The sequence below is a fragment of the Podarcis gaigeae genome, assembly GCF_964106915.1.
Source record: "Podarcis gaigeae genome assembly, chromosome: 12".
NCBI classification, from domain to species: Eukaryota; Metazoa; Chordata; class Lepidosauria; order Squamata; family Lacertidae; genus Podarcis; species Podarcis gaigeae.
The window spans coordinates 39,501,643-39,529,572 of record NC_139688.1 but is presented as its reverse complement, the minus strand read 5'-3'; the positions used below and the strand labels follow the sequence as shown (position 1 = coordinate 39,529,572).

The window sequence follows — 27,930 nt, the reverse complement described above, 5'->3', positions numbered from 1 at the left end:
TGATGCCAAATTATAGAATCAGATTCCTATCAATATAGGCTACCCAGTTCACTCTACTTTACATGTAACTTTTGAAGTGTCATTTAATTTCTCATGTCTTGTAATGACTCCTCATCAAATACTTTGTTTTGCAATCCAAGCAATTTCACAACTGTGAATAATGGAGATGGATCAACTTCAACTAAAAGATAGCCATGATCAAAGACTGATAACAGCACTTATTTATTAATAAAGTTCATAATAAAGAATGCTCTGTGGGAACTTGCCAAAGAGATGTTTTCTAGGTCAAGTTATTACATGCGCTAAGCACTGCGAAGCTATTATAATTTACCTACACTTAAATAGAAGGGCAGTGAGTGAGTACATCATATAGAGTTTGGGGCCCCAATTCAATGTGTCTCTGTCTAATTCTTGGAGCATTTGGGCTGATTCATATGTTTAAAGGTAGACCCATATTTCACCGTCTTGTGGAATCAAGATTTTAGAAAGCTGATGGAAGGGAAGATGAAATAGTAATAAGCTCTGTGTGAAAGTGTGTCTGTGTCTGTGTGGATAAAAACTGATAGATGTGCCATCAGCTCAAAATGTAGATCTTCTTGGTGACAGTTGCTATGTGAAATGTTATGAGATAGAAATTATTGTCATAATTAATAATAGGTAAAAGTTTTCCCTTTGATGTGCTATATTCCATATTCCTTAATTAAGAGGTTGTGCCTGTGTTTATTACTGTAGCTTTCTATTTTGTCTTATTGGTTCAGTTGCCACCCAGAATCCAAACTCTTAAATTTTAAATCCTTTACACATGGAAGCATACAATATAGAAATCCACAGATTTAATCTGAATACACAAACACATACACAAATAATAGTACAGTGGGCCTGCCACTTATGCAAGGGTTCATGCACAACAGCAAAATCATGAAAAGCTAGGAAGCCCCTGGAACCACCCCCTGCATGACCATCCCTACTTGTCCAGAGCAGGCCAAGCCCTCTGCCTCATTTACCAGGTCATGCAAGTGGCTTTCCCTCATGTGACCTTCTCAGAGCCCAGAAAGCAAGGCAGAGGAACTAACAAGCTTTCTCTGTGATGGGTTTTCCTTGCTCTCCATTCATTCATTTTTCAGTCATAACCGCCTAAGTAAATTACACGTAAGTGGCAGGCCCACTGTATTTGGCATTCCTACCCAACTAGGAATATTGAAATACTGTACGATAGTAATACAATAGTAATAGTAATCAAAAGAGTTACATATTAAGTAACTTGGACAGTTTGAAAATCAAAGTTAAAAAACTGACAAAAATGTCACTTTAAAAGACTGTGGACACACAATATTTCTTGGAAATGGGAAATAATGGACCAAGTTCTATAGAATAGGGACAAAGATCACAAAAGAATGCTCACCAGCTGTTTTGAACAGCAAAGCACACTTTATATTCACTATAGGAAGGCACAAAAATAGCCTCCCAATGGACAAGGATCTTAGTCTAGGCTTGCCATATGTCAGGAAAATTCCTGACATGTCCTAGTTTTGGGCAACACTATCTTATTTGTGACCATAAAGTTGATTGATTGCTATGTATGTTTTTAACTTCTAGTTCACAATACTGGATATTCTCAATTGTCCACTATAGATCCAAAGCTATAGTTCCACCAATACATTGGGTACTTGTAAACCATTACAATCAGGTTATTTGTGAACTCTCTGTAGTCCTAGTAACCTTCAAAAGCGATAAGAAATTAAGGTTTGATCCTGGCTTGTTCTTACTAACCTTAGTTGAAATTAAGCACAGTTCCCTGGATTTGAGTAACATGGGAAACGGTGGTTAGTTTAAAAGCAAAAGCTCCTCTTCTGACATAAAAAAGAAAAAGAAAGCAGATGGGAGAGTGCATATGTAGATTTGTTCACAGAGGAGGAAACCATGGTTTCCTACTAATTTTGAAGCAGGTCAATGCCACTAAAACAGAAATGAATATTCCTAAGAGTTCCAGACATGTTCCAGTATATGACTTCCAGTACACGACTTAACAACCTCAACTTTCCTCTGAGCAAAGTTCAGACAGAAAATTTGCTGTACACCAAAAGATCTCCACTCAACCTTCTACATAGTTTTCACTTTGTGGGTCTATCAAGGCCAACTGATCAATATCAAATGAGGTCATTTTCACCAAATAATAAGGTAATTACTTTATCAGCATGCCCCTATTGATGAATTCTGCATTCCTTTATACTTGATCTTGACAGTTATTTCACACATCATAGTTGTCTTTGTCATAAGATAAATGTAATTACTGGAATAGCCCCAACATTTTAAAAATAAGCTTCACTTGCAGGTTTTTAGCAGTGCCACTCATCCTGTCAGATTGTGTGGTTTGAAGTGCTATGAAGTCATGTTTAGAACTGAGGCCCTATAGAAGAGATTTTATCACATTCCACAAAACAGATGGTCAGGACACTAGAGCACTGCACCAGAGCACTTTGTGGGTGGAATTGGTATTATCTCGAGTGGTAGAGCCATAGGATTGCCAATAACCCCTATAAACCAAGTATTTTAGGGCAGATTGACAAAAGGAGGTTTGGTTGTCTCATTCAATATGTATGCAAGTAATTAGGAAAGTGAGCAACAAAATCAGTTGTTATTTCAGCAAACTGATAGCACCCACTGCCATATCTCTAGCAACCCTGGCACAGTGAAATTGATATAGAGACCTGATGAGGGTGTAATGTGGATGTGGGTTAGCAAGTGTCACTCAACACAGACAGCACATGAATAACACTGGTGAGTAAGAAAAGACAATCTGAGGTATCTATAGTGTTTGCTAGAGATTATCATATTGTTATAGATTTATAGGGGTAGAATTTAGGGGGTGTCAAAGCTAATTTCCTTAGAGGAAATAGCAGACCCAAGTGTGTAATAGGGCATTACCCACTAATAACACTGGGCAACAATTTTTTACTTTTTGAATGTTGTCTAGATTTCTACAACTGATTTAGGGTATTTTTGCACTACTGAATCAGGAAATGGCATCCGTTTCTCTCCATCAGGTCAGGTTTACTGTAAACTGAATGGTGGGCATTGATAAAGGTAAGTACACGTGAATTGCATGTTGCTTAACCATTTTTCAAACTTCAGGGCTTGAACTTCTGTTTCTTGGAACTCCTGGAATGCTCAGCAGCAGGAAGGTCTCTCTTCAGAGTCCAACAGTAGTCAGCCATCATGACTGCGTCCCAGCGACCCTGATACCTGGTCTCCATCTCTTTTATGTCCTGATGGAATCTCTCCCCCTGCTCGTCACTCATTAAACCCAGGTTCTCAGGAAACCAGTCCATATGTGAAAATAGGTAGTGCATCTTGACGCTCATGTTGCAGCCCAGGTTTCTGAAAGCAGTCAGCATGTTGTTGACAAGTTCTGCGTAGTTTCTGGCCTTATTGTTGCCAAGAAAGTTCTTCACTACCAGAACAAATGCCTTCCACACTTCCAGTTCCACTTCGTTCATTGACTTTCCGAATTCTGGATCTCTGATGAGCTGACAGATCTGAGGACCGTCAAAGATGCCAGCTTTCAACTTCTCTATGGTCAATCCTGGAAAAGCCTGGCACAAGTAAGTGAAGCAGTCACCATCCTTGCCCAGAGCCTTGGTGAACTGCTTGATTAAGCCGAGCTTGATGTGCAGCGGTGGGAAGAGTATTCTGTCTCTGTCCACCAGAGGCCCGTTGATGATGTTCCTTTTTTTTTTTTTGCAAGGCACCAATTCCTCCTGCACAGGCCAGTCCTTCTTTGTGTAATGATGGTCCCTACTATCTCACATGCACAGAAAACATGGGTACTTGGTGAAGCCAGACTGTTGTCCCAACAAAAAGTTCACCATCTTCAGGTCAACACAAATAAACCACTTATGCTGATCATAACCAATTTTCTCCAGCACATACTTCACCGCTTCATAGTTCTTCAGTGTAGTCGAATGAGCCAGGGGTATAGAGGCAAACTGGTTGCCATTGTGTAGCAGAACACATTTCAGTGATCGCTTGCTGCTGTCAGTGAACAGTCTCCAATCTTTGGGTTCGTACTGTGGCACTCCAAGCTTGAGCAGAAGCTGCGCAATATCTGCACAGTACACCAAGTCCTTCTCTTCCGAGAAAAAACGGAGGTACTCTTGATACCTGTTGAGGAAGAAGCTGATGCGAGCACTGTCAGAGAGGAGGCTTTTTTCCTTCAATCTGGATGCCAACAGTTCGGCAGAGTCCTTTGACAAGCTGAGGTCGTGAACTAGATCATTCAACTCCTTTTGGGAAAATGGATGTGGAGCATCATCTTCAAGAACCACTTCTTCTTCTTCATCTCCTTCAACACTGGAGGCATCTTCGTCACTAATGTCAGGAAGTTCTCCGAAGATACGCACTGGAATTTCATCACAATGAGCTACAGGACGATGTGCTGATTGAAGATCAGGATTAACTTAGTTTTGATCCCCCAACTTTATGCTTTGCCGCACCAAATTATGGAAGATTTCAAGATTTTATGACTTCAAACTGATCCCTTTTCGACATAATCACCCAGAACTATCGGACCTGAATACTTCTTGTCATTAAAATAATCATTTCCAATCAAAACAATTATTCGACATGGCATTTTACCCCCACCAACTTCTTCTAAAATGCACCACACAAGTGTACAAAAACGTAAAAAAACAACATGTGGCCATAGCTCAAAAACTTGACCTGATTGAGCAAAACCAATGTGATTTTTGGATTCAGCACATCAGATTCATCCTAAATCAACTGAAAAAATGCAGACAACAAATTTGTTGTTGACCAGTGTAATCTTCTGTTCTTAGCACATGTAAAAGCTATTTAAGCAGGCACACTTCCTAGGTTGCGTATTGGACACTGAAGTCCTAGTCCAAATCTCTTTGTGAGATGACCACCTGGGGGATTAGCCATGAGGAGTTCAAAGCACCAAAGGGAAATGGGTTTTAGAATACAAATGAATGGAATCCTCCCTGCCTTTCTCTGTATATAAAAAGGGTTTAGTTTAGTGAAGAGGGTTGGCAGTGAAGTAACCAGGAAGCAAAGAGGAACAGTTAGGTTGTGATGTGCCCTGCACATCAAAAGAGGTTGCACAGAAAGGATGCTGATGCTGCTACTATGGAGTAAGCTAGCACGTTTTTGGGTGTTGCTGCTGTGAGCCCCTCCATTGAAAGCTTCTGGTTATATATGTGTAAATAAAACATATATCCAAAAGACACTAAGGCCTTCTATAGTCTCCACTGTGCCTTATTGTCCTGACGGAAACACAAACCTGGTTAAATGCCAAACAGCTGGAATTTTGTACACGGCTCAGCAGAGGTTTTGGGGGGGTATACCAACATCAATATACACACCAGGCACCAGAAGAAACAGAGACCTGCTTTTTGGGTGCACTACAAAGAATGCTCTCTAATAACGTAGTCACCTCTTCTAGAAGCAGATAGCCCCACAGGCTGTGATGTTGTTATCCTGATACGAAAAGTGGTATGGAATATGGCTGTATATATATATATATATTAGCTAATTTTAATCTGCAGGCCTAAGTGCATCAGATCTACTTATAAGCTTACAGTCAGGTTTAAGAAGCTCCTCCACTCATCTGCCAGTGAGCCTATTTCTTTTTGCCCTGTTATCTTCCTTGCCCTGTCTGTTCATTCAGCACCTATTAGTTTCCATCAGCTACTGCTTCCATGTGTTCTGCCATGCCATCTCCTATCCAAAAGGTTTTTAAACTCTAATAATACCCCTCCCATCTGGCTGGGTTTCCCCAGCCACTCTGGAAAGCTCCCAACAGAGGACTAAAAACAGAATAAAACTTCAAACATTAAAAACTCCCCTAAATAGTTGCAGAACAGTCAAGAATATCTATAGTTGGTCTCACACTTGATTAGTTTTCTTTCTGATGACTGAAATTGAAGCTGTTTTTGACCAGGACCAGATTATTGAGCAGGCTGTTGAACAGTTTGATCTAATGGTCAGCGTGTTAAACTAGGACCTGCGAAACCAGGATTAAAATCCTCACTTGGCCGTGAAGCTCACCTTGTCTCTCAGCCTAGCCTATCTCACAGGACTGTTATGGGGATTAAACGAGGAGGGGGAGAATGTATCTACAAACCAAATGTCTGGTGGAAGATGGAAGGCAGAAGATGAATTTCCTTCAGAGGTACAAGTCAAATAGGGCCTTGCTCCACTTAAATGTTGAACACCTGCCTCCATCGCCCACCTCCCCTGCCACCCCCCAACAACCTAGCATATTAATGGGTGAAAACAGTGGATGTGGCAACAGGTTCTCTCCAGTTTTGCAGGGAAATATCAATTCCAACAGCAGAGGTAACTACCACCACAAGTTCCAGAATCCCCCTGGCAGGATAATTGTGTCAATTTCCACAAACCAAAAAGCCCTCAGACTTGGCACATTTTCAGTGAGACAGTCATTTCCCCAGATGTGTTATTTTTCTATCTATAGGTCCTTTTTATGTGAAACACCTTTGCCCCTTTTGTCCTTGTAAAGTAGTGCAGTCCCAGAAAGGCTCTCTCATGTTTGTTTTTCTTCAGAAGATGCAGATCAGCTTGTAGAAATTATAGGAAACAAATGGTGCTTAGACTGCACAGGCAGCGGAAAATTCATGTTCTCTCTGTAAGAAATAGTTATACAGCCATTGCACAGATATATGGGTATACTGTGCTTACATGTTGTGAGAATAACCCCCTTTGCCCTGATCTGTGGATCAAGTTGCTAATGCTTTGTTCGTAAGGATTTGAACATAAGAGGCGGGGGACCCTGAACTGTTTAAATCTATCACTAGAGGATAAAGTATCTACCAAAGTATTAATATTAACATGATTATGGGAGTGTTATCAAGAGTGCCTTTATCTTCTGATTGCAAACAATAGCTGCCTGAAGGAGAGTGATACCCTTGAGTATTGTGGGATGAAAACCAACTGCAGCTTTAGAGCCACATAAAGTCTACTTGTGGCTTCAAAAATCGGAAGAAAATTTCTTGAAACCACAATTATGAGCAGTTAGAGAGTAAATGAATCTATTTTTCATCACCTTGGGCGGTGAAGGGAAAGCATTTGAGAGTTATATTGATAAGAGAAAGAGAGAAGATATTCAAACACATTTAATGTTTGTTTAATTGATTAAGCTAGATTTGGAGCATTTGAGACTTCATAAAGGAGTTTTTTTTTTTGCATAAATATTCAAATATATGTAACAGCTCCAGAAGATTAGTCTCTGTTGTATGCTGTAGCCTGAAAGTATCCAAAGTTCCTCTCTAAATTTTAAAATTTTATCTAATTTTTAATCTATTTAAACTAGATTAACTAATTAATCTGATTTTCTAATACATTGCCCTTCAATATAAATATTCCCAGGGCAGCTTACAAATTGGTTACCACTGGGTGGGTTTACTACAGTCAAGACAAGGGGCTGTTAGCTCTAGTCAAGAACCCTATAATGCCAACCCATGCAAAAAAGGAAAAAGAAGAACTCGTCGGGTATCTCAGACTGATGCAAGACATAACAGCAACAGATCTGTTTTTTTAACTGCTGCTACACCTAGTTCACTTTATTAGTAAATAAAGATGTAAGTACATGAACAGGCTGCAGAATGTATTTTAACTATAGTAGCATTCACTTTAGTGGAGCTGGGAGAGATGCTTAATTCTTCAATTTTCAGTGGTTCATACTCTAAAGATTTTTTATCTTACTTTGTTACCTGAATATTCCCAACTTTGACCATATCTCTTTTAATGCTGCTTTGTTTCTGGATTTTAATTTTAGAATAATCCTGTTACCACAGTACCCTAGTCATGAGCAATTATTGCTGTGTCTGTTTCTCTGGTACTTTGAATGAATGGCTGTATGTTCATAAAAAATCATTTCTTCTAGAGTCTCTCTATAAAAATACCCCTTAGAGAGGACCTATCATTAATCTTGAGCCCAGAAACTATCGGCAAGGGTGGCAAAATGGATCATTGAAAAAGTGCCCTAAAGACAGTAATAGAATCATTTGTCTCTCTTTCATTAGTGCGCCCCTCTCTCCCTCTCTCTCTCTCTCAAACACACACACACACACACACACACACACACACACACAATATCAAATTGGGACTACAGCGAAGAAGGTTATGCAGTGAAGTTCATACAGTTGGAGCTAGAAAATGTAAATGTCTTTAATAATTCTCAGATAAATAACCCTGAATATATTGCCTTTAAGTGCTTCATTTATTTCAACGAAATACTTCTCAAAGAAGTGCTCCAGTGTCAGGCCATAGAGAGCACTTTATAAAGGGATATTAATTATATCCTGAAACTTACAAGTGTCATTGGATAAGAGTCCTGCTGTATAAAATACCAATATACCATTTTACTCCATGACTAATTTCAGCTAGTCCAAATCCTGAATTTCCAGCTGAGAACTGGAATTATTTAGCAATTATTTAGCGGAGCATAAATATTTAGAGACAGTTTGTACTAACAAATCTTGTCTCTAGGAGCCAGGCCCACAGCAATATTCGCAGTGCAAGTTTCCCTCATATAAATCAAGCCTCTAACTTCACACCTTCCTTATTTCATCTTTACAATTTTTTGCAGGCTACCCACGCTTGAATATTTATGTGCCACTGAGTCTAAGGTTCTGTGCAATGCCAGCACTTTGGTATATAAAGTAGGCTACTTAGTGACCTATGAAATAATCTATAGAACATGTTTTGATAGTGGAGACACGTGTGTGTGTGTGTTAATGTCAGTCCCAACCTGATCCCATAGCTGTTATACTGGCAATTAAATCAACAGAACAGAATGCTAGGACAGCATTGTCACTACAGTGTCACCACGAAAGCTAGGTGAGACATGGCATGATCCAGCCCAGGTCATGATGAATTCTTACAAAATGATTGGTGGGTGGGGAGGAGATTTAAAGCACAATATGGATGGGCGAAAACTGTGAGCTAGTGCCTTCCCTCTACCACATACACATGCTAAGACACACACATGTTTTTATGTCATCATTCTTCTGGTAGGGGTTAATCCTGGTCACAGAATAAAATTGGTTTTTAAAAATTTACTTTCAGGGGGAAATTTGCATCTCCAGGAAGGAGTAGGAAATACAGTGGCTGAGACGCAGTACGGCAAGGGGGCAAGAAAGGGCAATACATAACTCACCTATGCTCCCTTCTAAAGAACTTTTGCTGTAAGTTAACATCAGCAGTGGTACATACTTGGGATAGTATTCAACCAGGTTTCGCTCAGAGTTGTTGGCATCTGTCTGTCTTGAGAGACAATGGAGTGCATTTCCAGGGATGAAACCAAACCACTGAAGAATCACAGAGCCTGCTGTGGCAGCAAAGACTGGTAACTTGTACTTGCTGCCTCCCGCGTTGTTTTGCTGCATTAGCAACACTGAAGTGACCTTTCTTATGGTGCACAAGCCTGGGCTGCCCAAACAAAAAGACCCACCTCTTGGCCTTGCTGATGGGGTCCAAAGAAAAGCAGAGCAATACATTTGCCACCAGCTTGGTTGCAGGAGTTGCTGGAAGGAGGCACACAATATGCCACCCAACCATCTTAGGGACTCCACACTGGATTTGTGTAGGGTTTATTCCTTAGCCTTTTCCTTCCCCAAAGATTTCCCACAGGGCAACGGGTACAGATTTTTCCTCGGGGTTTACTCCCAAAGACTTTTTTAATGAATGAGTAAAGCTACAAGGCAGAGGAAGTTTAGGATCAGTTTTCCTTTTCCTAGTTGAGCTACCTTCCCAGGTTGACAAGCCCCATCTGCCCCTCACTTCCCTCTACAACACATGCAGTAGCTACCTTCTTGACTGTTGGACCCACTATTGGTCTTCAATCTGCTGGAACCTGTCCTCGCATATAGGGGAAGTCGCTAACTCAACAGGAGCTTGAGACCCATCGGCTACCCTCCCCTGGTTTAGCCTGTCAATCAAAGCCATTTCCCAGGGTGTGGCCGTTACATGCTGACAGCTTATAGGAGCTACGGGTGAGAGCTGAGTGCAGGTTGGGGAGCAAAGGTGGTCAAATTACCATAGAAGGAGCACAACATATTCTCTACCAGAGATACTACCCCTTCGCTAACACCCCATAACACCCTCACTCAGAGCAGACCCACTGAAATCAATTGATCTTCTTTGAGTCAAACTTAGTTGGATACTACTTGGAAGTCCATGTAGTTTTCATGATTGTGCAAGGAAGAGGCCTGGTATGTACACTCCATCCCAGGAACTGTTGCTGTTCCTGGACGGGAGGGAAAATAATGCCTTGTGGAGCAGGGGAAGCAGTATAAAATCTTCCCCTAATGCACTGGTAATTTTGCATTGCCTTTTTCCTATCCATGTTAATGGAATTGTGACCCCAGTCTTCTAATTCAGCAGATGTGCTTCATCGGTGCATACATATTAAATTTTTAACCTGCCTTTCAAGGAACTCTGAGGTTCTCCTCCCCCTACCATCTTCTTAACAACAACCCTGTGAGGTAGGTTAGGGAGGGAGGGAGGGAGAGATTGACCCAAGATCACCCTTTGAACTTCATAGCTAAAGTGGGCTTTGACACCAGATACCCCCCATTCCAGTCTGACACTAACCACTACAACACACTGGTTCTCCACATGCAAGCTAAACTGCATATGGCAAAACTGTGCAGACTCTACAGTTTCAGAGTGGGGGTTTCATGTTCTCACTGCTTAATACACCCAAATAAGAGTGCAGGAAACAGACATGTGGTTGTTCTCTGTGACAAATTCTAATGGGATGGGTTTGCAGCCGAGTAGTTAAGGACAATAACACGACTGGTTTGTCCCAACGGCATTATAACCCTTGGGATGAAAAAAGTTCCCCATCCTTGTTACAGCCTATAGAATCTGACTGTGTAACACTCTGAAACTTCACCTTGGGGACTAAAAAAAAAAAAAAAGGAAACCAATAATAAAATGCATTTGTTTATTGCTGATGATAAAGCTGTGATAGGTCAATTATTTGTGCATGCCACTGCATTTGACAAAATGGTGTATCTGGTGTAATTCTCAGGCATAAGTTGAAAACTGTGCTAGAATGAGAAACATCTTAAATCTTTATTAGATGGCGATATTAAAGCTTCACTGATACAGAAATATCTTCCATCTGGGTCCCTCTTTCGTTGTTGTTATTGTTGCTGTGAAATGTCTATTTCCCAAAGGAATATGGCCCATTTTAACCTGCTGTGGGACAGAACACCTGTTCCACATATCACTTCATATGTATAATGTACAGCTCCACCATTATCATGCAAAGCAGTCAGGGCAAGTGAAATGACGGCTTCATGGGACGTGAAAGATTTAAAAGCAGCCACAGTTCATTCATTGGTATATCTAGCAGAGAGATTCCTACCCACCCACCCCCAAATCACTATCTTTCAGCCTGCTAGGAAACTTGTGGAAGCTCTGCTCTCTCCTGTCCCTCCTAATAAAAGGGGTGGGGTGCAATAAAAAATAAGCTTCCTCCTACTGTTACAAATTCACTTCTGCCTTATTAGAAATCTGCTTGCAAAGCCAGTCTGTGACATGAGCCAACTGTATCTTGGCTGCCAGTTACATATGATAATGTATGGTCCCAAAGTGGATAGATGGCTGTAATTCACTTGAGGGACTCTGCTTATGTCATAAAGCGCTTGAGCAGTTTATGAACAGCAACAGAACCTTAAGAGTGAATTACAGCCCTGCATTCACTCCTAGGACATCTGTTGTTGTTGTGTTCAATACAGAGTGTATGGATTTTTAAAAATAAATTAGAAGGGGAAAAATCCTCCTTCACCAAGTCTTCAGTTTCCGAAAATGTTGTGCTTTGCTTTTTTTTTATCTTCATCTGGAAGTTGCACCTGTTTGGCGGTTCTGGGACAGGTAGATAGTCCAAACCTCTTAAAGGAACACGTCCCCATTCCTGGGGGCGGGGAAGGGCCTGTATCTGTAACGAAGTGCTGCTGTTTCATAAGGAAAGTAAAATTAATGATGGTGTTATCCTGCCAGCTAGGGCTGAATAAAACAGTAGGCTAATTGTGAACTATGTAATGGTCCCAAGCCACCTTTGTGTTGAGCATATTTTGTCAGATGCCTTACAGGGCAAGGATTATATACCCTCCAGATAATGTCCATATAATGAACTTACACTATAGTATTAAATGAACCCATCAGTCCTGGAAATCAGCCCAGGGGTACAGTTTTGCACGAGAACTAGACATCTCAGGCTGTTACTATCACAACCCACCACTATTCATTGAAAGAACCCACTGCAATGAAATTGGTTAAAACCAGTGTAGGTGTCCTTGGGGATGTTAACAAAAAACAACCTCAGCAGCTGCCACTTCTACCACAACATAGTGGGGAGGAATTTGTGTCAAATTTTGTCAAAATTTGTTATTCACCTATTTGGGATTCCTTTCCTTTGTAGAAAATAAAACCTTTAATGAACAGCGTGCCTTGTTTTTTCTCTCTGCTAGATTTGCATAATATTTCAATTTATGGTGGCCAGCCATGCTTTGCCCCCCCCCCAAAAAAAAGGGAAATGCATCACTACACCACTGACTGGTCCTGCTCCATGTCTTTCCAGATGCATTTGCCTGGCTGTAATGTTATTTATTTATTTTATTTACAACTTGTATATACCACTTCATTATTCACATTTCAAAATCGTGTACATAAAAACAATAGACAGAAAATGAGCCAATAAAAGAATAACTTATAAAACGATTTTAGTTTTTATGATGGCTGGAACAAGACAGTCTTACTCATGCACCTGAAGTTCATCAAGGAAGAAGCCTCAGTTGGAAGAGAACTCAATAGGCTTGAGCCCACTAAACTATTAGGAGGTTTGGAGCAAGGTGCCACCAGTAAACTGATGGTAGCCAACTCTCTTTCTCTGAACTGGGAATGGTTAAAAAGGCCCTGGACTGGTGTCTGGATGCAGTGGTGGGTTGGATGAGGGCTAACAAACTGAATCTGAATCCTGACAAGACCAAGGCTCTGTGGGTGAGTGGCTCCCAGGTCTGGGAAGTCAGTAAGTTGCCTGCCCCAGATAGAGTTTCTCTCTCCCTGAATGTTAAGGTGCACAGTTTGAAGGTGCATTCAGCACCAGATGGTGAGAGAGTTTGTTAGGGAACATAAAGTGGTGTGTGGTTGCACAGCTATCATTGTGCAAGCATATGGGTCCTAAGTGAATGGCTGTGTCAATAAGAGCACAACCTATTAACTTTATCAGAGGGACCATCTATTCAATAAATCATGCACTTGCATTGGGCTGGCTGCAGGACCCAATGCTTCCACCGTTGCCTTATCAAACAGAAAGGCAGCAGTAGGATGATGTCTCCCCTTTATCACTACAGAGTGACAAACAGCAGCTCTGCCTAGTGAGAGAACACGTGAGAGAACATGCGGAACCAATATGGTCAGGGAGGCATGGGACTTCAGAATCTGAGTTATCATAGTATTTAATCTCTCTTAATCCAGTGCTAATGAGCTTGTGTGGCTATCAGGGTTTAATGTCACAAATTGTAAATGGGCCACTGTTTTTTGGAACAGGAATGAAAAGCAAACCATCCTTTTCATATTCAGCCGTGAAGGACTATTCATGGTCTATGATTATAGAGGACCTGACTTGGCTTGCATTATAATGTAAATCCATACATAGTTGCTCCTTTCAGTTAAAGCCCCAGCTAGTTTATTTTCTGTGCTCTACCATAAATGCTCTAGAAGACTTTCACCCTGAATTTTCGGTTTACTATACTTTTTTTCATGAAAAACCATTTTAGAATAATGTATTCTCCTTTCTTGAAAATAATTTTAGGTTAAGAGAAGAATTTTAGTTTATGAGTTCTAGTTATGAGATTTACTGATCACCATATAGGTAAAAGTAAAGGTACCCCTGCCCGTTCAGGCCTGTCTTGCCAGACTCTAGGGCTGTGCGCTCATCTCACTCTATAGGCCGGGAGCCAGCGCTGTCCGCAGACACTTCCGGGTTATGTGGCCAGCGTGACAAGCTGCATCTGGCGAGCCAGCGCAGCACACGGAACACCGTTTACCTTCCCGCTGGTAAGCGGTCCTTGTTTATCTACTTGCACCCGGAGGTGCTTTTGAACTGCTAGGTTGGCAGGCGCTGGGACCAAACGACGGGAGCGCACCCCGCCGCGGGGATTCGAACCGCCGACCATGCGATTGGCAAGTCCTAGCCGCTGAGGTTTTACCCACAGCGCCACCCGCGTCCCTGATTTCCATATACAGTATGCTTTAATCTGGGTTAGACAAAATAGCCTACATTAGTAACATATGGAGACAATGAGGCTAATAGATGTAATATGCAGAGGGGGCATAAGACTGGGGACAGAGGCAAGTAGTATGCTAAGTGTCTGTCCCACTATGAGGCAAATCAGCAAAAAACAAGGAGTGGGTTTGATGACACAAAACACAAATAAGGCCTCACTTTGCAGCAAGTTGGTTCTGATTAAAAAAATCAATTAAATAATTAGAATTTACAATCAATGCCCCCCCCCCCAACAGCTTCAACGTTTCTGGAAATTTTACACCTCTGTACATTAGTTACATCCATTAATTTCAGTAGGTCCATTCTGAGTAAAATTTAATTAAATACAATCTATTGGATACAACCCTATTCCCCATTGTACTTTGTGGCCCTTACTTCTAAGTAGAAATGTATAGGATTGAACTGTTAAGACTTAAAAGCATATATCTTAAGATTGGAACATCACCAAACCTAGCTTTGTTGTTTCTCCTCAGTTGCAAAGGAAGGGGATTAGAGTAGGTACATGCAGGTGAAATGATAAGTGAGCACAATCACAATATGTGAGACTGTATAACATGTTTACAACCTGAATGGATTTGTATGTGCCTTAATGATATTGAAACCTAAATCCCCCCCCCCCGAACTCTTGTGAGTTTTCATCATTGATGTTTTGTCTCTCCACCAAGCTCAAAGGCCTATTCTCATAATGCCTTCCAAAGTGGAAGCAAGTGAACAGCCAAGTAATTCAAATATCTTTATCTCATGGTGGAACTCTTCCTAGTCACACCACAGGCATTAGAAATTCTTTGACTAGCACATATAGTCTCTACATCATAAATTGTGCTATGACCCTTCAAACAGCAGGTTTTTTCATGATAACCTTGCAGATAATAATAATAATAATAATTTATTATTTATACCCCGCCCATCTGGCTGGGCCTCCCCAGCCACTCTGGGCGTCTTCCATAAAAACCAAAAATACAATAAAATATCACACGTTAAAAACTTCCCTGAACAGGGCTGCCTTAAGATGTCTTCTGAATGTCAGGTAGTTGTTTATCGCTTTGACATCTGCTGGAAGGGCGTTCCACAGGGTGGGCGCCACTACCGAGAAGGCCCTCTGCCTGGTTCCCTGTAGCTTTGCTTCTCGCAATGAGGGAACCGCCAGAAGGCCCTCGGCGCTGGACCTCAGCGTCCGGGCAGAGTGATGGGGGTGGAGACACTCCTTCAGGTATACTGGACCGAGGCCGTTTAGGGCTTTAAAGGTCAGCACCAACACTTTGAATTGTGCTCGGAAACATACTGGGAGCCAATGTAGGTCTTTCAAGACCGGTGTTATATGGTCTCGGCGGCCGCTCCCAGTCACCAGTCTAGCTGCCGCATTCTGGATTAGTTGTAGTTTCCGATTCACCTTCAAAGGTAGCCCCACGTAGAGTGCATTGCAGTAGTCCAAGCGGGAGATAACCAGAGCATGCACCACTCTGGCAAGACAGTCCGCAGGCACATAGGGTCTCAGCCTACGTACCAGATGGAGCTGGTAAACAGCTGCCCTGGACACAGATTTGACCTGTGCCTCCATGGACAGCTGTGAGTCCAAAATGACTCCCAGGCTGCGCACCTGGTCCTTCAGGGGCACAGTTACCCCATTCAGGACCAGGGAATCCTCCACACCTGCCCGCCTCCTGTCCCCCAGAAACAGTACTTCTGTCTTGTCAGGATTCAACCTCAATCTGTTAGCCGCCATCCATCCTCCAACCGCCTCCAGACACTCACACAGGACCTTCACTGCCCTCACTGGTTCTGATTTAAAAGAGAGGTAGAGCTGGGTATCATCTGCATACTGATGAACACCCAGCCCAAGCCTCCTGATGATCTCTCCCAGCGGCTGCATGTAAATGTTGAAAAGCATGGGGGAGAGGACAGAACCCTGAGGCACCCCACAAGTGAGAGCCCAGGGGTCTGAACACTCATCCCCCACCACCACTTTCTGAACACGGCCCAGGAGGAAGGAGCGGAACCACTGTAGGACAGTGCCCCCAGCTCCCAGCCCCTCAAGGCGGTCCAGAAGGATGTTATGGTCGATGGTATCAAACGCCGCTGAGAGATCCAGCAGAACTGGGAAACAGCTCTCACCTTTGTCCCTAGCCCGCCGGAGATCATCAACCAGTGTGACCAAGGCAGTTTCAGTCCCATGATGAGGCCTGAATCCCGACTGGAAGGGATCCAGATTTGTTCATCCTCAACCATGGAGCATTTCCAATGTTGCCGTAACACTCAGAACCATAGTAGCTCAATAACCTGACTTTGTGTTAAAGATCAGAAGCTTGATTTAGCAACCACTGAGGCTGGAACTTTTAGTCATGAGTATCAGCTCAGTCCTGTGACCAGCACATAAATGCTTATGATGGTGCATATCAACATCTGCATATCATTGCAAAACATTATGTTCTGTCAGAGTTACAGCATTATTGTGCTGGCTTCATAGGCAATTACGCACCAATGTTTAGCACCTGAATTTCAGTAAATTTTCTGGCATATTTAAGTTTCTGGAATTAGTTGAAAACCACTGCAACCACACATGCAGCTAGCACCACATTCAGATAAACTGGCCAAACAACTCTTTACAACAAGAAAGGCTGAAGACTATATCACCCAGCTGACACTACCACTTAGCTGACAAGAGGCAAGTTATGTGAAACCTGAACCTACAACCAATTAGAACAAAGCAAACTGTGTGAATGAACCCCTTGGCTATCATATCCCTTAGTAGGTTAATAGAATCCTGAGTATGGGATTAATGCAAAAAAGTCACCTTGGTTCTTTTGTTTTTCCTTTGTTCTAATCTAGCATTTCATTATTCTTACCCTCTAAAATTCAATAAAGCCTCAAGGTCTATGTGCCAGATCAGAACTTATTTAAATACCACCTTCAGTGTTTTTCAGACCTTCCAAATATCAAAGCAAGTGTTGAATTAAACATTCCTGAAAGGGAATGCTTCAAAGTACTGTTTAATATGTTTAGGGTTGCCCTATCTATCAGATTGGCTAATCTAACTAAATCTAGCAGGATAGGGGGAGAAATCCACTTGGCGCCATGAACTACTGGAGAACACTTTCCCCTTTCTGACTTCTAAGCTTGCTGTTTAATTATACAAATATTTGTGGGTTTGGCTACGGTGAGTACTAATTTGTTATTCTAGCAAAAAGCTTCAAATTGTTTGGAGCGTGTTGGGAAAATAGTCACTGCCTTTACGCGCATGACACGCTAAGCTCAAGAAAAACCACTGTGCTACTGAGGGACCTTACAAGTAGGTGCTTGTAAAGAAAATAAGTTAAATTCCCAGTAGTATGCTGAAAATCACAGCTTGCAAAGACCTGCCTAGTGGGCACTGAGCAAACATGCTCACTTGCATATTGTTTTTCAAGTTGTCACTAGTTAACATTTCTTATTATTCCAGTAAATGATGTTCATAACATATGTATTTTTCTTACCTTTAATAGAAGAACGTGGATCTAGTTCCTTGACATCTGCTGTTGATAGTGTCGTAGTTGATATATCTTCGGTCTAAACCAGAGTCGGGGAACCTCTTGTCTTCCAGATACTTTTGGACTATAACTCCGATAATTGTTATGCGTTGTTTAGAAGTGCAGTGCAATGTTGAAACTCATAAGTTTGCACCCAGCAGAGGTAGATCTGGCAGGCAACAGCCATGCAGAGCCTAACTTGTCTCTCTTGACTTGGCTATCTGCCTTACAACTATATTTTGATCAGTGCTAGAGACAAATCTGAGCAACTGCTAATTCTTATTACTTTAACATGTGAAGGAACAACTATTGTAGCTACCACTAAATAGGCCCTTCTTAATTTGCCTTGTCAGTGGTTACCACAGCAACAGCTATAGAGATGGTTAACAAGTGAAGACCTGAGAGGATGTGTTTCACCTGGCACCAAAAATGTGTAAATGGAGGCACCTGGGAGAGAGAGGAGAGCATTTTGCAGGTGGAGGGACCTCTGAAAACAACCTTTCTGCCTCCAATCTGGAACAATATACTGTAGTTGTGCAATTGCCCTTGATATGCCAGCATCGCTCCCGTGCTTTCTTTGCCAAAAAGCAAGTAGCTAATTCACTTGATGTCCACTTTCTTTGAGATGTGTCCTGCATTATTAAGATTAAATTTCATGTTGGGCAACTGGGATTGGGCTCTGGTATGTTCAGGGCAGGACTTTGGGATAGAGGTCCAGGGCCCCATGCCACAGAATGAGCAGGACAGACCCCAAATGCAGCAGAGCCAGCTCACAAACCTAAAATCTAAAATGACCTCATTGGTACCACTGATTGGGCTCAGTTCCGCCACAGTGATATGACAATGGAGGTGGGGAATCCATAGGCCACAATGGCATCTATGACGGACCCAAAACAGTGTGTGCTGTTTTCAGCCCATAAGCTCCACATTCCCTAACACAATGTAGGAAAGAAACCAGTGGCAACTTCATAAAATGGAGGGCGGGGGGGGGGACGGGGGGACGACTGCTATTATTATTATTTGTTCAATTTATATACTGCCCTATACCCGGAGGTCTCAGGGTGGTTCACAGAACAAAATCAAAATATAAAACCACAAAGTATATAGTCAAAATAAAAACAACAACCCAATAACCCCTCCCCCCACAAAAAAACACATTTTAAAAGGGCATAGGGTGTCAATCAAATCAACCAAAGGATTTATTATTTGACAAGAGGGGGAGGAAAGGAGCAATATGGGTAATTCAAATAGATTTACGGTGAGTCCCTAAACTAAAGTAAAAAAGTGGGGGGAGGAATGTGTGTTGTAATTTATTTATCTATAGAGTCTCTCAGAGCTGTCTCTGGCTACACAGTCCTGGGCTGGGGCGAGGCTTGTAGGCCTCAGTCTCTGTCGCTCCCTGACTGTGGAGCTGCTACTGTTAAATTAACACTATATGGGAGAGGGGGGTAGAGAAAATTGCTGTCACATCCTGCGCTGTCTCTGTTCGTGGTTCTTTTTATTCACTCTCTCTGTAGTCTCTTTTTCTTCCCCTGGAGCTTCAGCTATCCCCTCCCTGAAGCTCTTCAACAAATTTCCCTCAGGATTTCTTCAGAACTCCCTCGCAATCTCCTCAGAAACCACCTTTCTGCTCCCTACCACAACCTAAGGTCACCACCCCCAACCCCACCCCACCCCCAAAGGATGCTCTCCAGGTCTCCCGTTGGGTGTTGCACTTTTACAAGACAGCACGTTATTCCGCCGGGTTTCGACATTTAGATTTTTCCTTCTTTCACCTGCTCCCTTTCCTCTGTTGGAATCTGTTCTGAGGGAGAGTTGAACGGACATTGTGGTAGGTGTCTTCACAGGCGAAGGCACGAAAGTGTCAGAGACTCCCTTCTGCCAATGAGGATCTTTTGATTTCTGCCAAATCCCACCCCCAACTGCAGCCCCCTGTGCCACAACCCGTAGAGTCACTCCAGGAAGTCCCCAAACCCATAGGAGTGCTTTTCAAGGCACACAAGACTGTAGTGGAAACATGATGCAATGCCTTTTTGTGTGACAACAACTCCACTCCCAGCTTTCTGCATACTATTGAACAGCTGAGTGATGAACTGGCTAGTCCAGTATAAATGGAAAGTATTTGGGATGAGGGATTCCCCCATTCCCTGGAACCTGCTTTCGGTTTCATTGTCCCACAGACCTGGCCCGGAACCAGTTTTGCTTGTGAGGATTTATGAGGCCATTTTTCCAAAGTCTCTAAGCACTTTTTTGAGCTAATTTACTCTCCCCCACTCACTCCCCACCCTATAAACCCATCATCAAATTCTTCAGTGGTGCTTGCTGCTTCTAATTTGCTTATTTTGATGAACAGAAAAATGCAAAACAGCCAGCAGCTTCTCATTTGCCCAAAAAGGAAAGCAGAGGAAGTCTGTACAACAAACACACAGGAAGGGTGGCTAATGATATAGGAGCATCACATACGCGGCAATATGGGAGCATTCTTCTCTTGATGCATGAGAGACTTTAGCACGTGCATTGGATTAATGGATGGGAGACAAAGAAAAGGGCCTTGAATTAACCACAAAAGCAATCTATGGATGGCAAGTATCTCTATAAAGTGAATATATAGCATATTAATCATAAAGCAAGCAGCTGAATGCATGTAAATTAGAAAAAAAGGCTTGTATATAGGATACAGGGCATGCAGAGTATGTCAAAGGATGCCTGAATTTCTGCGGGATTTGCATACAGAGGGTGAAAAATATTGCTTCTTTTTTTAAAAAAAGAAAGTAGTTCAAATAAGCAGGTCTTTATAGTAATTTAAAGTAGAATGGAAGCCAATTTTTGATCATATACACGATGATAAAAAATATCGCAATATGCTTTGTCTTGATTCCAGTCTTCTGACCTTAATCATAAAGAATATGTTTTATTCCCAGATGTTATTACCATTGTTCTATTGGGGTGGGGGGATATTTCACAAAATGTCTGTTTCACTCTGCTGTCCATAGCCTGCTATCATAGATATTTGTCTGAGCAAATCTCTCAAACTTTCAGTTATGTTCTGTCTTCTCCAAGAAGAGGGAAGGTCGTCATCTCCCCTGTAAATTGCCTTTGTAAGAAAGGGCACTGGGACATTACCTTTGGAATAATCTGTTCTCTTACAAATGCACAGGTTGTCCAGGCGTTCTTGGAGCACAGAAGCTCTGCTAATCCTAAAGCAACATCAGACCAACACGCCAAAATTCCTGGCAAATTCAATAGCCAATAGAAAATTACTCTGTTTGACAGGATGCAAACAGAACGTGTACGGTGAGCATTCTTATGTCCATTTGTTTCTTTGACCTCTACTAGATTAGGGTGTTTTAAAACAGAATATTACGCTGTACAGCTTCTATCCAGAGTATATTGCCATTTTTCACATCCTCGTTCCATTTGGAAGCTATCAAACTTCTTTTTTAAAAAAAGTCCTTTGTTGTCATCGTCATTGTAAATACATTTTTTGTATTTTGCCAAAGTTTCTTTGCTTCACCCCACTGCCCACAGTCTGCCATCATGGCTACTGGTCTGGAACAAAGCTCTCAAACATACTGAAAACTGGCAAGAGGAACTATGCAAAGCAGAACAAAACAGTAAACCAGCCATTAAGCAGAGAGTGGGGGAAAACAAAATAATGTTGAAATCTTGGGAGAATAATATTTACTTCAGGCAGACTCTTTCTTAAACTCATGAAGCTTCTTTATCTTAAGGGTTAGATGTGCAGGATTTGGTTTATGAGAGACCCGTGATTAAATCCTGGCTCAGCCATGAAATGCATTGTCTGGCCTTGAGTATATCTATGGTTGCCATATTTTAAAAAGTAAAATTCTTGACACCCCCAAAGTTGTTGAGCTTTGGAGCTGTTTCCTCTGTTTTTCCCACCGTGTTACATCTGGGTTTCCCCTGACATTTTACCGATTCGGCAACATTACCCCCGATGCCATTTTTACACCCCCAAAACAGGACATGTCGGGAATTTTCCTGATGTATGGCAAGCCTAGTATATCACTCTTTCCCCCAACCAGCTCAGAGGGTGGCTGCAATACAGTATAATATAAAGATTTATTGAAAGCCATGCATATCATTTTTAGTACAGCTGAAAAGAAGACTGCATTTATACTTAATGTCCAAGGGTGCAAGAAACCTTGGGATCGAATTAATCGGATTAATGGCCTTCCACAGCTGAGTTGGAGTTACTTGCCAGAAGTTTTCTTCTGGCCTGGAAGATTTCTGTTCTAGAACCATGACATGAAATTGGATCCAACTGATCATGATAAAAATTGTCCTTCCAACATTCCACTGACAATTCTTTAAAACATCAGCGCCTTTAATAAGTGGTGCAATCTGCACAGGTACGGCTCTACACCTACTCTAACTATAATCCATGCCAACTTGGGCCAGTGCAAAGCTGGAGAAGCAGGTGTGACTATTACTGCAATAAATGGATCTGGAGTCTAACCTTTCCTACACATGTACTGCCAATTTAATTAATGTCAGCTTATTAATATACTTTGCTTAATATATGTTCCCAGTATTGACTAATACATACATTTATACTAATCTTGCTGTCACAAGATGAACAATTTGTTTTATTATTTTCTGCACCTGCAAGATGATATCAGGTCACACTAGGTACTCATACTTTAGGGTTCAGGGTTACCATCCTGCCTGTTGTAATGATGGAGAGCTTTGTTCTTCACAAAAGTGGGTGTACCTGTTAGTCACTGATAACTTGCATCTTTAGGTCCACATCTGTTAATATGATCAGGACAAACCAGATCTTTCAAATTAATTTCATTCATTGTTTGTGCAGTATCCTTGGGTGGCATCTTCTGGAACGGCCAATTTGACTCCTCTCTGGCGCCTTCTAGAGGCATGAAAGTGCCATTTCATTGGTATGATGTCTGCTATCAATACAGTTGAACTTCTGAACTGTGAAGCTAAGAAGAGACTTCAGCGTGTTTATATTATCTAGGATATGTGAGATATAGAACCTAAGCCCACAGGTTTTTGGACTAGGTTTGTGGTGTCTGTGTACTCACCACATACCACCATTCCTATTTCTTTCTCCATGGATAGAAATAGAACTTCTCTACATAATAATTAGGTGCATTCAAGATGAAAATAACAAAAGGTCCTAAGGTAGCAGTACAGACTGAGACAAGCTCGTCACTGACTTTGTGGCTTCTGCACAACATCAAGGCTGAGCTTATACAGCCCACTTCTATAGTTAACACCTGTGTAACGTTCAATAAACCAGTCCCACAAGTCTCATTTGGTATCTCCAAAGTGTCGTCTGTTACGTTCCTGTCAATGATGGAGCACATAATTCATTTAGAGGGGCAGGTTGAAGTGTTCATGAATGACAAATTAAGATTTACTCCTAACATCCCTGATGAGATCTTGTTGCATTTAGAAGGTTTATAGATCTGTTTCACAGGAATGTTCTTGATAAAGTTGCATTTGTGGGTTGTTTATTCAATGAACAAAGTAATCCATTATGTATTTGTATCTGGTTTAGACATGAATTGAGATCAGGAACTTGGAAGAAATTATTCCTAATTTTTGCACAAGTCTGAACAAAACCTACCCACTCGGGGAGGGGAAATCTGTTTCATATCAGACTGCATGGAATGTGGCCCTATGTACTTAAAAGGCTTCCAAACATAAATGTTTGACAGCTCATACAAAGGCAAGAAAATCTCTAGTAAAACTTAATAAAGATAAAATAAGATATAACCCACACATAGAGTTAACCAAACAATGTTGCTATTCCATATCTCTCCATCGACCCAAAGTAATTTATAACAAGCTTATAGACTTTCTAACAGCTTTCCTGGTCTATTTTCTACTTCTAGACTGAGATATAGTTATAGCCACTTAATTTTGTATGATTCACAAAGTGATATAAAAACTACTTAAGCCAGCATACAGGTGCTTTAATCAGAGAGATTCTTTTTGGCTTTGGTGAGGCTAAGCTAATTTAAGTTTGTACTTTCAGTGGTTTGTGAATGACACTGTATTCCAGATTTCTGTAAGGATCCATGACAGAAACTCTTCCACCATTGCTCTACCACCATTGCTCTATAATTTGGATTCTCTGTCTCACTTGCAAGGCTGGTGATCTTCTAAATGGTCTGGAGCAAGTTTGCTAAAGTAGCTGAGTAGCTGAATACCCACAAAAGCAGAGTAAAGAAACTGAGCAGAATCAGATGTTGTAGCAGCCAGGAATTTTACAGCCATTCCTGGTGACCTGTCCTTTCTTAGAGCATTACCAAAGTCGTTGTAAGTGGAGCTCAGTGATGAGAATACATGCATAAATGCTTTCTAATCTGGACTTCCACTCAGACTTCTTCTTGCTAAGGCTATCTATAGATCAAGTCACACACAAAGGAACAGCCAGTTACAAAACATTTCAGTTCAGATTATCACAGGGCCTCACCCTGGACTATAATACGTGGCATTCCACGTCTGCAACAAATGCCACACTTCTGAATATTCTCCATTACAACAGCCACCTTGGCTGGATCTAGGCACATCAAAGAAATGTTTCCATTTAAAGCACTGTAAATTTAAACAGGGGAAACGGGTAGAGAAAAACGGAGCACCACATCGCAATCTGGTGGTACAATGTTATATCGCATATTCAATGCATATACCATGGTACCTCGGGTTAAGTACTTAATTCGTTCCAGAGGTCTGTTCTTAACCTAAAACTGTTCTTAACCTGAAGCACCACTTTAGCTAATGGGGCCTCCCACTGCCACCAGAGCACGATTTCTGTTCTCATCCTGAAGCAAAGTTCTTAACCCGAGGTAATATTTCTGGGTTAGCGGAATCTGTAACTTGAAGTGTCTGTAACCTGAGGTACCACTGTACTGTAAGTCCCTTTTTCTTTACCCTTCTAGCTGAATCCCTTGACTCCAGTACCCTTCACATCACAGCAGCGAAAGTATGTAAAAGCCAAGACATTTTGCTTTTGGATTTTAATATCTCTATTATGTTGGTCTGATGTATACATATGCACACAAACATTTAATACATCATATATGAAAATATAGAGTTGCTCCATTGATTCCGACTGCTGACATTCTGGGCAAGTGTGGGAAATTTGCCACCTTTGGATATGTTAATTGAAATGATCCCAGTTAAAGTTTCATTTCATGGATCAATAAAATCCTAGAGAAAGGTGTTTTGAAACAAGGCAATTATGAGCGGTCTTCTTATTGCACTGTATACACACATAAGAAATATTCACTATGTGAAACTTACATAGTTAAAGTAGTATTGTGACTTTCACTTGACACTGTCACATTAAAAGCAAACATAAGAACTGGGCTTTTAAGAGTTGCTGATTTGTTAATAGTTCACCTCTTGCTAAACAGCTTTTTCTGGGCATTGCAGCGGATTGAGGAAAACGGCAGTAGATTGTGGTTAGGAACTGGACCAATAGAGCAGAAAAGGTCCTTGATTGTCATGTATTTGCTAACAAAATCTTCATAAAATGCTGGATTTTCAAGAACAGATTGTAAAACTCCTGCTTTCCCGACTTGGGAATACTGTAATGCACAAACCACAACACTGGACTTAGAGAGACTTTGTTTTGGAGCAAAACCAACCCAAAGATAAATCTTTCCCTTTCAGGAGCTAAGCTTCTGATCTGTATCTTGAGCTACTTGCTAAATTTGTTTTTGCTGCTAACAAAATTCTCTTACTCTTTCCTCTTCCAGAGAGTTGCCACATTCTGATGGTCGTGACATTTCTCCAGCCTAAATGAAGTACAGACATGACTGTTCAACTTCGTCATCCTTTAGAATGACGAAGTGTAAAACACAGGGTGGAAAGGTGAACTAACCAACGTGGCATTTGCTTGGCTTGTTCACCTTCAGCATTTTAACTTTGTGTCTTGACTGAGGAAATTTGTCCTTCTCTGATGGAATTATAGTGTGGCCAATATAAACACAATGGCCAGCACCAATTCCCAGATGTTTTCAGTGTGGATGCTTCATGCCAGCTGCTTGTTCAATCAGCTTCGACTGAACGCTGCCCTGTGGTAAACTCATTGTAGACAATCTTCTTTCCTGCAGTGAAGTGATGGTTTAACATCCTCCTAAATTATCCTCCCCCTCTCTTGCTCTGACTGTTGGAAGCAATGCTCAAAGATACTTGGAGACTGTAGTTTATGTGTGAAGCAGACAGATTGCATCTCTAACATCTAACACGCAATAACAACAATAAAGCAGCCTGACGTGTGTTTTTCTGTGTAAACAGTTTCTTCTGAACATGGAGCCAGTGAAATGTTTTGAGATGTTCGACTTTTATTACCGTATTTATCATCTCTTTTGTAACATTTCCTCATGGAGCCACATTTGTGTATTTTACATTGTCTGGAGAAATAAAAAGTGTTTAAACATAAAATACTGATATGATAGGCATTTTATGAGAGCCCTCCCCCCAGGCAGTTTGTGCACACGGACAAGTCGTGCTGGGACAATTTTTAAATGATGTGAGTAGGAGTTCTGTAAATATCTCTGTTCCAAAACTTAGTGTGGAAAGTGGGGCCTGGAGCTAAAATCACAGTGAGAGGGAAGGAATAGGCTGACTGATTGCTGGTGCTTAAGGAATCCAATATAGAATTTGCAATTGTGATTTTTATTTTTAAGTGCAAACATGATCAGGTGGTCTCCCCAAGAAATGCATATGTCTAACAGACATTGGCAAGTGATGACAGATGACAGTAAACTTGCATTTCATTGGTACAGGATGCGATCTATCCAAAGTCCAGAAATCCTGTCATGAAGTCCTGTTTGTGACATGCATTTCCAAGGCACGAGATGGGTACAGGCTGACAAAGATATTCAACAAAGACTGGAGCACATCACACAAACAAAACGTGTAGTCCAAGTAGCAACTCAGCAAGATATCACATCTGTATCATTTCCACTCTCCTATTTAAAGGGACCAAGTAATTGGTTTAAATGATTTCTAGCTAATTCTAGATCTTCTTTATTGAAATGTGCCTTATAAGTTAATTAAAATTCCAAAAGATAAGCTAATTTCCCTTAAAAATAATAAATTCAACAAGATTACATTTCTAACAGGAAGCTTTTGATTAACATGACAAAGAGATCACTGAATCCTATAGATAGTTAATTAATTAATTAATTAAATGGACCTTTATTTATTCATTCATTCATTCATTTTTTATGGAAGATAACAGTGCAAGCCTGTTCTTGGTATAAGCTTTCGTGTGCATAGAGAGCTGAAGGGCACTGCTGGCATTATTGGACAAACAGGCCAAACCCTACGCCAAAGGATAAATGGACATAAATCTAGCATCAGGAATCACAAGACAGAGAAGCCAGTAGGAGAACACTTCAATCTCCCAGGACATTCAATACAGGATCTCAAAGCAGCTGTCTTATTGCAAAAGAATTTCAGAAACAGACTTGAAAGAGAAGTTCCTGAATTACAACTTAACACTAAACTGAAAACTATGGAGAGACCTGGTCTTAACAGAGATATTGGATTCCTGTCTCATTACACATGCTAATCATCTGCATACTATCCCTTGCTTTGTCCTGTAGGACTAATTGCAGTCATTAACAGTCGTCAACAGGTTTACCATACCCATTGAGTCAATCACCCATCGCCTACTACCCTCCTGAGAGAAACCCCACCCCATTCTCCCACTATATATAAGGGTCTGGTGACTTCTGTTTCACTTTATTTGAAGAAGTGTGCACGCACATGAAAGCTTATATCCAGAACAAATTTGGTTGGTCTCTAACGTGCTACTGGACAATTATTTAATTTATTTTGAGTATGCTCCGGAAAGGACGCGGGTGGCACTGTGGTGTAAACCACTGAGCCTTGGGCTTGCTGATCAGAAGGTCGGTGTTTCGAATCCCTGCGACAGAGTGAGCTCCTGTTGTTTGGTCCCAGCTCCTGCCAACCTAGCAGTTCAAAAGCATGTCAAAGTGCAAGTAGATAAATAGGTACCGCTCCGGCGGGAAGGTAAACGGTGTTTCCATGTGCTGCTCTGGTTCACCAGAAGCGGCTTAGTCATGC

At 41.4% G+C, this 27,930-nt stretch overlaps 2 long non-coding RNA genes across 3 annotated transcripts in view; one reads left to right on the top strand and one right to left on the bottom strand.

Annotated features, from left to right (window-relative positions):
* The window catches only part of LOC310828502, a 237,072-nt gene that overhangs the window by 70,196 nt on the left and 138,946 nt on the right, over positions 1-27,930 (bottom strand). The gene's annotated exons all lie outside the window — the stretch shown is intronic.
* Positions 306-26,277, top strand: LOC310828461. 2 transcript variants are annotated; one of them, XR_014556903.1, is made up of 3 exons: positions 306-444; positions 20,996-21,132; positions 25,590-26,277. It is a non-coding gene; the product is annotated as an uncharacterized lncRNA (long non-coding RNA). The 2 variants fall into 2 exon arrangements; XR_014556904.1 differs by lacking the exon at positions 306-444 and adding an exon at positions 17,806-20,420.